The 10,268-nt window shown below is 37.5% G+C and overlaps 1 protein-coding gene across 1 annotated transcript in view; it reads right to left on the bottom strand.

Moving 5' to 3' along the window:
- Positions 1-10,222: 10,222 nt before the first annotated feature.
- Positions 10,223-10,268, bottom strand: part of EVX1 (even-skipped homeobox 1) — a 6,357-nt gene continuing 6,311 nt past the window's right edge. The window contains exon 3 of the mRNA XM_075589109.1: positions 10,223-10,268. This exon is cut by the window's right edge and continues 1,735 nt beyond it. The gene's annotated coding sequence lies outside the window, so the exon portion shown is untranslated.

Here is a 10,268-nt window from a genome sequence, read left to right as displayed (position 1 = left end):
GTATGATGAAGCATTCGTGGTAAAACTACAGTAGTTCTCTATCTGAGCAGGTTGCAGCACCCTTCTCACCAGTACTCAATCCCTGTCCACCTCTCTTACTCAGCCAGACAGCCTAACTCTCTCTGCTCCCCTCATTCAGCTTCTCTGATAGAAGTGACTGACTGCACCGCTGCATGTCAGTCACAGTGAACCGCATGCACAGCAGCCGTCCGCTCAGCACGCATGTGCAGCAGTTGCCGGCTCGGCGCACTTGCCAGGAGCCATAAACTCACCACACATGCACAAAAATCTCCGGTTCTGTGTGCATGCGCAGCAGCCAGATTGGCGCACATGTGCAGCAGCCACCAGCGCACATGTGCAGCAGCCACCAGCGCCATGCACAGGAGCATCAGCAAGCCACTACACTTTTGAACAACGGACACCACACACACAGACAAACACACACACAGAGACAGAGATACACAGTGATACACACACACAGTGACACAAACACACAGTAACACACACACAGTGGCACACATACAGAGACAAACACACACACACATACAGAGACACACAGTCATACACACACTGTGACACACACAGAGACACACACTGTGTCACACACACAGAGAGAAACACACGGTGACACATACTGTGACACACAGAGACACACATGCTGACACACTAACACACGCATACAGTGACACACACAAACACACACACAAGGAATTCACAGTTAGTATAAATATAGAAGTACGGCTCCATGACAATGCAGCCGCCAACTTCACTCACATGCGCTGGAGCAGCAGCAACCCCGCCACAATTTGGAAAATGGAGACACCCACACACAAAGACACACACACACACAAATAAACACACAGAGAGACACACACAGTGACACACAAAGACACACGTGGAATTCACAGTTAGTATAAATATAGAAGTGCAGCTTGGCAAGTATGCGCAGCAGCCGTCAGTGCCACACGCATGCGCTGGAGCAGTAACAACCCCGCCACAATTTGGAAAACAGAAACACCACACAGAGACACACACAGAATCACACACACGCGCATTATAAGTCAAACTTCTTTGCATTTTGTCACTGAAATTGTGTTTTGATTTGTAATTGAAAACATCAACAACACAAATACAATTTCTGTGACAAAACAGTGGCAAAAGACAAAGAAGTTTCACTTAAACTGCGCGTGCTCGGCACACCGTCCCCCCCTCCCCCCCGTTTTTTTCTCTCTCTCAACAACTTTCACTGCCTTATTCGGGTTGTCCCCCACTTTGCTGCCAACTTCTATAGCAGTGGTTTTCAACCAGTGTCCATGTAACCCTGTGGTTCCATGGGAGGCTTCCAAATTTGGTAACTGCTGATGTTTTATTCTTCAATAGCCAACCATTTTGTGTTGCCATATTTTTTGTGAATGATATGTAACATACAAAGCAGTTATTTGAAAAACAATATGACCACTTTCCCTATTTTTTACATACATAAATAAATGAGTAGGTGGTTCCACAGAGTCACAATACATTGTTTAAGATATTCCACTGAATCAACATATATTTGTGAAGGATTCCACAAGGCCTTGAAAGGTTTAAAAAAAACATTGTCACATACTGTAGCATAAACTGTTCTCTGCTTCCAGGCACCTTGATTTTTGCCCGGGAGGGAAGCAGTGCCACGTGGGAGGCCACGTGTTCATCAATGATCTTCCCACAGCTTGTAAGGAAGCCTCAATACACATGTATGCAGATGACACAATCCTATATGCGCACAGGCATAGCCTCTCCGACCTTGAACACGTACTTCAGTCTGACTTTTTGAGACTCGAAAACTGGATTTCCCAAAACATACTGTTTCTAAACACTGACAAGACTGTAACAATGGTATTTGGGACCAGGACTACATTTTTAAAGCTTCCAGCGACTGAGCTCCAGATTAGAACCAACACTAACACCACCCAAACTCCTGTTACTAGTTTTAAATACCTGGGCATGTGGTTGGACTCCCACTTAACATTCGGAATGCACATTGATACCCTGACAACCAAGACCTATGCCAAACTAGGGGTACTTTACAGGAACAAATCCTCCCTAAGTCTCCTGATCAGAAAGCATATCGCACAGCAGATGTTAATGCCAATTATTGACTATGGAGACATAGTATATGGCTCGGCACCTCAAACCCACCTTAGCAAACTTGACACCCTCTACAATTCAATTTGTCGTTTTGTTCTCCAATGCAACTATAACACACATCACTGCGAAATGCTCAAAGAACTAGATTGGTCATCACTCGAGTCTAAGTGCAAAGTTCACCTTTCCTGTCTTGCCTTCAAATTCTTTATGGGCAAGCTACCCAGCTACCTGAACAAGCTCCTCACCCCTACCACATGCAGCACTTATCATCTGAGATCAGACTCCAAAAGACTGTTCATAGTCCCAAGGCTCAACAAAGTATCCGGACGTTCCTCCTTCTCTTACCGTGCACCCCAAAACTGGAACAACCTACCAGAGACTCTCACATCCACCACCAGTTTAAGTTCTTTCAAATCTAAGGCTGTCACACCTTTTAATCTGGTCTGTAACTGTTTCATACGCCCATAATATTTATTATCTTTAACTGTGCATGCAATGTCTTGTATATAATGTATACCCTGTTCATTTATGTAACTATTTGTAACCATGTATTATTTGTCTTAACTCTGTGCCCAGGACATACTTGAAAACGAGAGGTAATTCTCAATGTATTACTTCCTGGTAAAATATTTTATAAATAAATAAACATGCGAGGAGGGAGGAGATGCATTTACCAGAATACCTTCTGACTGTCTCTGTACATTCTTCCTACTTACCAATTAGATTGTGAGCTGTTCGAGTCAGGGATTCCTTTTCCTAAATGTCACTTTTATGTTTGAAGCACTTCTTCTCATTATGTGTTATTTTTTATTTGTCATTTATATGATTGTCACATGTATTACTGCTGTGAATCACTATGTACATGAATGGCGCTATATAAATAAAGATATACATACGTACATGTATACTGTTCAAGGAATTGAGGAAGTCAGACAGCTGGCATGTTGGCTCAGATGCCGCCATGTGCTTGAATTGGCAAACATGCCACTGTATCGCATTCATTGCACTAGAGCACAAGCAAAGTATTCACTTATTGCCCAGGACATATTTGAAAACAAGATACTTGAAAATGGACTCTCCATGCATTTTTCATTGTAAAATATATTTTTTTAAATGAAAAAAATGTTTAATTTTAGGGCCCCAACTAGTTCTGGAGGAGGCCAATTCATTTTTCACAATTGTTCACAAAACTAAACCCTGATACCTGGGTACAGTGACTTTGGAGGAACATTATGGGTATAGTACTCCTCGTCAAATGAGACTAAGCAGAAGGATCCTCAATTATAATTTAGCATCATCTGAAAAACTAAGATCCCCATTGACATAGGGCTATTTCTTTGTTTTTGGGAGAATTCTATGGTAAAAAAAATCCACGAGTGTTGAAGTGACAGAAAATGTAGAAATGTTAAATATATATTGAATATAATGAGAATATTTCAATAGATAAGTGGCAGAATGTAATTTGAGTATTGCATGTTTTTAGCGTTTGTATGCCTACATTTACATTGATAAATGACGTCCCATGAGTGTCCAATTTGATATATTAGGTTTTTCATGTATTACACTGTATACTCAAGTTGCATTATGCATTTTGCTGCATGTTGTTCCATATTTTATTACAAAGTGCTGTATCAAGGGCCTAAGAGCTTTGCATACAAATGCATGTCATATACATTTAATTATACATTCAGTTTCTTGTTACAGATTTTGTGCTGGGTGAGCACAATACTGCTCTGCGTGAGTTACAATTGAAAAATAAAATTCAGAAAAATCCCATTTAACCCATTGCCTTCAGGGGTGATCTGGATCATATTTACTGCTTTGTACAGGCACATTATTTGGGTTGTCATACCACTATCAACAAGCTAAGCAGTTCATTTTTAGCTACATGTTGCTACTGTTTGCAGCAATGAGGCGTGCAGCCACCTCATTGGCCAAAATGAAAACTGTTTGCTAGCTATAGCTAGTTAGTTCACAATTATTTACATCAAAATCCAATACTATTCCCATCCTCCTTAAAAAAATATTTTGCCTCCATTGGAGTTAAAAATTGACCATCAGTTTTCAGGGGGAGGGAAGAAACGTATAATTTTTACTTATTTTTACAGTCCTACAATAAAATATACACTCAGCGGAAACCCTGTAATAAAGAGAAACTTCTTACTTTCATGAACCTTTACTGTATGTTAAAATTTTCAGTTGACATTTGTTTCTCATATGGTGACAGTATGCATGGAATTTTGCAGGCACATGAACCCCTGTCTCATAGAGTTTATAACCCAATGAACCAAGGTGACTTGCCCAAGGTCACAGGCACAGCTGAAAATGGATTTCCAAATGTGTCCACACAGGACTCTATCAGCACATAGTGTATAAAGTGCAATTTGTATATCTTCAAAAAAAATCCATCTATTTGACACAAAACACATCCCGTTTGTTTTTACAATGACTAAGCCCTCATCAAGTTTAAAAATAAGCAGAACCATTTACTTTTTACATTTTTATCTGTGTGGGACACGTGATGTTGAAGTACATGAGAATGTTATGACTTTTCAAACCAAGAGTTCCCCTAGACATTTATTTGATTTAAAATAATTTGATAACAAGGTCAGTAGTTTAAATGCTTTCACTGTTGCATATATCACAAAGCATGTAATAACCTGCCAGTAAGATGTAAATTGTATTGTTAAGTAGTTATTAGAGATGGAATTAATATATCCAGAAGTGCAATTCAAGCTGAAATGTATTAAGCGCAGTCTATGTCTTTTACTTGGATCCAAGGTTTGAAACATGCCTTGTTTATTTCATTGTATGCATGTATAATGCACCAGCGATACGATACTGTATATATTTTACCTTGCAGATTTGCCAGTGGATTTTCAGTATCCCAGCTCCTGGTCTGTGCCTCCCAAGGGACACCAATTACATGCACTAATTGGACAGCAATACATCAAAGTCACTCCTGAGATTAGCTCCTTAGAGCTTCTGAAATATTTTTACTCACCTTTTTTTTTTTTGCATTCACAATGATAAATATTTTGATAGGGAAAAATACAAGAAAATGATAGTCAGTATCTAGGAAACGACTTGCAAAAAAAAGTCAATTTGTGTCAGTTTGTTAGTGTAGACTGTATAGTGATCATTCAGTATTAAATTATTATTTTGACACATGAATTTGCTAATCGCTAATCTTCTACTTTGCAGCCTTGATTCTCTTAAAGATGGACACAATACCGGTTTGGATATACTGAAACACTGCGAGCATATGGAAAACGTGTACAAAATTATCACAAGTATTGTGATACACGTAATAAGAGATACGAGGACTACATCGAAAAATCTGAAAAAGGAACTGCGTTGTTTTCAAATAAAAATTAGATGCAGGTTGATGGAAAATATTTTTGGAGTTAAAACGATTTAGTTGAATAAGACCACAAAATACATTGGTCAAATATTGCGCACAAAACTGTGACTCTCCTGTCCTGTAAGCACGAAAAAACATAATATACACACACTGCAATATCTATTTGCGAATTATCAATTTATTATACATATTATATGTAATTAATCAAACTTGGAATTAATTAGTCGTTTCCATATTTGCATACAACTCGCTTCTGAGAAAAGCAACAATACACACGGCCATAATGCTGAGATTATTGTTTGGCCAGTTTTAACGTATTAATGAATAGCAACGTTATATATACATGCATTCAATGTACATACATACATTCAAGCGCTTTTGGATGGTCTAATACTAATACAGATACACTAAATAGCAGGTGTTTTTTCAGATTAGATAACATCTGGGTGACGTCTTTATAAACACTAATCATGTTTCCTTAACTAAAAAGTGATGTGATTTAGTGGAGCTTAATGTACAATTAGTACATCAACGAATTTAAGTGTGTGTGTGTGTGTGTGTGTGTGTGTGTGTGTGTGTGTGTGTGTGTGTGTGTGTGTGTGTGTGTGTGTGTGTGTGTGTGTGTGTGTGTGTGTGTGTGTGTGTGTGTGTGTGTGTGTGTGTGTATACCATTTCATAATACATACACAATTATATAAAAATATTTGTGTGTGTTGAGATGTTTAGGAGTTTATAATACATTGTTTGGACCAACACAGCAGCCCACTGATGCTGTACAAGGAACACAAGGCTATGCTAGTGACTGGCCTTATGGACTGCAGAGCTAAAGGGGTACAGCAATTGCTTTTTTATTTCCCTACTGTTTCAAAGATGCTCGAAATAAGCTAACAATCCTTAGCACCTTTTGAGTCGGATTTCTATATTGTACACTTCTGCATAGCCCCATCCATAATGCATTTACTCCATCTCCCTTCACATATATAACTGCAGTGAACCCAGAGGATTATTTTACAAGTTTCTAGAAAGATGAACATTGACGCTTTTCATCATTTACTGCCAAGGAAGACATTTGTTTTCCATTTCAAGCTAGTTCTCCTGTAAGTAATTGTTCCTGTTAACACAATACCTTTCACTGGTCTCCGCTGCTCTATAAATAATGCCGATGAAGATGTAAGGATGTGACTTTCACAAGATTGGACAATTGATTAAATCTGTGACCTGCAATTGCGAATAATTTTGGGAGGCTATTTAAACAGATGAAGGCCTAAATTGCCTTGCTTGTATGTGAATTAATTTCTCATTCATCATCATTATAAAGTGATTGGTCTATTCAGGCTCCTCATTCTGCTGGAACAAGGCGAGATTTAAATGTTACTATAACAGAATCTAAATGCTTCAGCTTTTTACTGGACCAATTCAGCAGCTGCGATTAATATAAACATTTATTTTATTAACAACCTGGTTTAAATTTGGGGTTTAAATATTTATATTATGTTTCCATCACATATTGATCTAAAACCACTTAACAAAATAGCCATGTGAAAGACATGTACCTATTTTTATTTTAAGGATATTAGCAAGCTGTGAATTCTGAACTTGCCCCCAAACATTCTTGAGGTAGATCTTGAGGTAGGTAATATATACACACACACACACACACACACACACACACAACACACACACACACACACACACACACACACACACACACACACACACACACACACACACACACACACACACACACACACACACACACACACACACACACACACACACACACATATACATACATACACACACACACACACACACACATATATATATATATTTACAATGTTGTTATTATTAAAACTATGCCATTTCAATTCCATGTTAATGCCATGAGAGTGCTTGGTAAACGCCAGCAGGTTCATGAAGTGCCTTATTGGTGTTAAAGACCAGATTGTAAAATAGATTTTGTTTTGCTGTAGATATCATTTTTCACCTCCCCCCCCCCCCCCAAAAAAAAAAAACATGCTCTTGATCATTAAAAAAAATCAATAATCTTTAAGGAAAAAATACATAACTTGGACATAGGCTTTACGTAACAATTTCGCAAGAAATGTTCGTTTTGAAACAAATCTTTTTTTGATTTATTCTTTATCTAGGTTTTTTTTGTGTGACTCCCAAATATGTTAGAATGTCGGCTAAAAAACAGACTAAAGGAAAAAATTTCCTGCGTGCTTTTCGTTAACTTTTATTTGCTGAAACTCTGTCTAGATATTATATCGTTTAAAAGAAGGGGGGAGACGTAATTTCGTTTGTTGAATGCTAACGTGCAAATAAAATCTACTAACAATCAATTTGCTATACATGCCAAATATATTTGGCAGTAAAACATATCAATATGATTTTTTTTTTTTTTTGCCATCCAGCTATTGGTCTCCTTAATAGCTTATTAACATATTTACATTCAGATTGAATCGATCTGGACATGTTTTTGGAACAAAGGTTCAGGGTTTGTTCATTAAACCATTGTACTTGGCAGGGTGGTGGAGCAGGCTGACATATGGTAGCCGGCACTTCCAGTGACTGCTCAACTTGAGTAAAATAATGTAACAAATCGAGCACAAGAATAATTGAAAACAAAGGGGACTGTCAGGTATCCAAATAGGCAAATAGATAATGGGGCTCTGTGTGTTTCGGGAGCTGATGGATGGAGTATTATTGCAACAAGGAGTCGGATCTGAATGAAATGTGCATTTGCCAACATTGCAACATTTTGGAAGAATAACAAATCGAGTTTGTTATTGCACACACCAAAATAAGAATGTCATTACGCATTAAGATGAAAGCAATGGGTAGTCTTTGGCACGACTGGCTAACTGGTGGATATATCCTGTAATGTGACATGTGGTCGAAGTAAAGATTCACTGATTCACTGATTGTACCAAGTAACTTTCCTACACACCGTGTAAATTTAGTTAACCAGATTTCCATTGGGATGATAAATTATTAACCAGCAATCCACATCCTCCCTCCCTTTTTTATTCGGCTGTTAGCAGGAGCTTTATTCCAAACATGTACATTGCAATCAGTTTGGTCACACTTACAAGAACACGCTTTAATAAGGCAATCAATCACATGCTAAGAACCAGGGACTGGCTGCTTTGGAACTGAATTTGGCTGGATGGGAAGCTGGATCCTTTGGGGACTTACAACCAGATACTTCTTCACCCTTTAGAAGCCAAATGCACATATTTCGCCTCCAATTGGAAATGTTTGTGTAACTCGCAACTACATTTTTTTTTAAACCACCAGTTAACAGAATGATGATCCTTTTGTGCATCAAGGTAGCAATTAGATTGAGGAAAAGTAGGTCTTCCACACCACTAACATCAGTGGTCCTTTCACTATCTCAGATACTTCGGCTTGGTTATGCTTTGTAAAATGTTAAATGCTCCTGCTGCATCTTAGTAATAAACTATTTGAATGTTGGAGGCAAGATGTATAAAAAAAAAAAAAAAAAGAAGCAATTCTAACAGTAAAATTGCATTAAAAAAAGGATACAGAAAATAATCTCTTCTTTGGAGAAATATTGTAATATCTTCAGTTTCAATTTGTAGAGAGTGGCTCAATTACCCAGAAAATACAGTCAATTAAAGGCTGCTGATTGGACACAAGAGCTTATCATTGATCTGCTACTTTCCAATATTGCTTCAGACATCTCATTTTACCTTCCTATTATACGCAAATTCTTTAGGAATTACACCTGCCTATGCTCAACCTATTTACTTGACATAAGACGTTCTGTTTTAACACTATGCCACACATCACTTGTGATGGATTTTGGAGAATGTAATATGCACAAAATCGTGGTTATGATGGTTTCAGCTCCTGTGTCACGCTCTGTTCTGTCTTCTGGCTTCTTCATTTTCATATTAGCATATTAACAAAAGATACAACGTTGGCATGTTGGCACAAAACGCACCCACCTCCAAGTGCACCTTATTAAAATCGTCACTCCCTATTTTTTTATCCCCAAAAATATGATTCAGGCTAGTTTTCGGCTAGTTCTTACACAGCTGTTTTATATATATATATATATATATATATATATATATATATATATATATATGTGTGTGTGTGTGTGTGTGTGTGTGTGTGTGTGTGTGTGTGTGTGTGTGTGTGTGTGTGTGTGTGTGTGTGTGTGTGTGTGTGTGTGTGTGTATATATATATATATATATACATACGTTATGTAGTAATTTGATTTATTAATAATAACCGCTTTGGCTGTGTTATTCAAATTTCACAGTTTTCCTCACTCATTCATTGTGCTGAACAGATTTTTCTCGATTAAATAATTTCATCTTCCTATTCCTATTTATATGTGGAAAGTGAACAGGGTAAACATTTTCAGACAGAAAACAAAAATGACGTCGATGTTGTATATGGAAACAGGTGAATACAATATCCAAAATAGATATTCTGCATTTGTATATTCATTATCCATACAAGTGTTTTTGCTATCCTTAAAAATATAGTTGAATGGATATATATGAGCTACTACATTTCATATCTAATAGATTATCTGCAGAAATTCTGCTGTTTGATTTGAACAGTTTAACCAAACCCCATCACCCTGGCAAATATTCCAAAATTATAAAAATGGTCTACAAGAAGTAACATCGATATGCATATGATACATGAGTTAAATGTGTTCTTGTTTTTTTTTTTTATTGCGAATAGGTAACAGATTGTAACAGTGTTTTTAGTTTTGGACTGTGCTAATCA

This window comes from Ascaphus truei, chromosome 2 (genome assembly GCF_040206685.1).
Source record: "Ascaphus truei isolate aAscTru1 chromosome 2, aAscTru1.hap1, whole genome shotgun sequence".
NCBI lineage: Eukaryota > Metazoa > Chordata > Amphibia > Anura > Ascaphidae > Ascaphus > Ascaphus truei.
The sequence above is the reverse complement of the archived record's forward strand: the minus strand, read 5'-3'. Positions and strand labels throughout refer to the sequence as shown.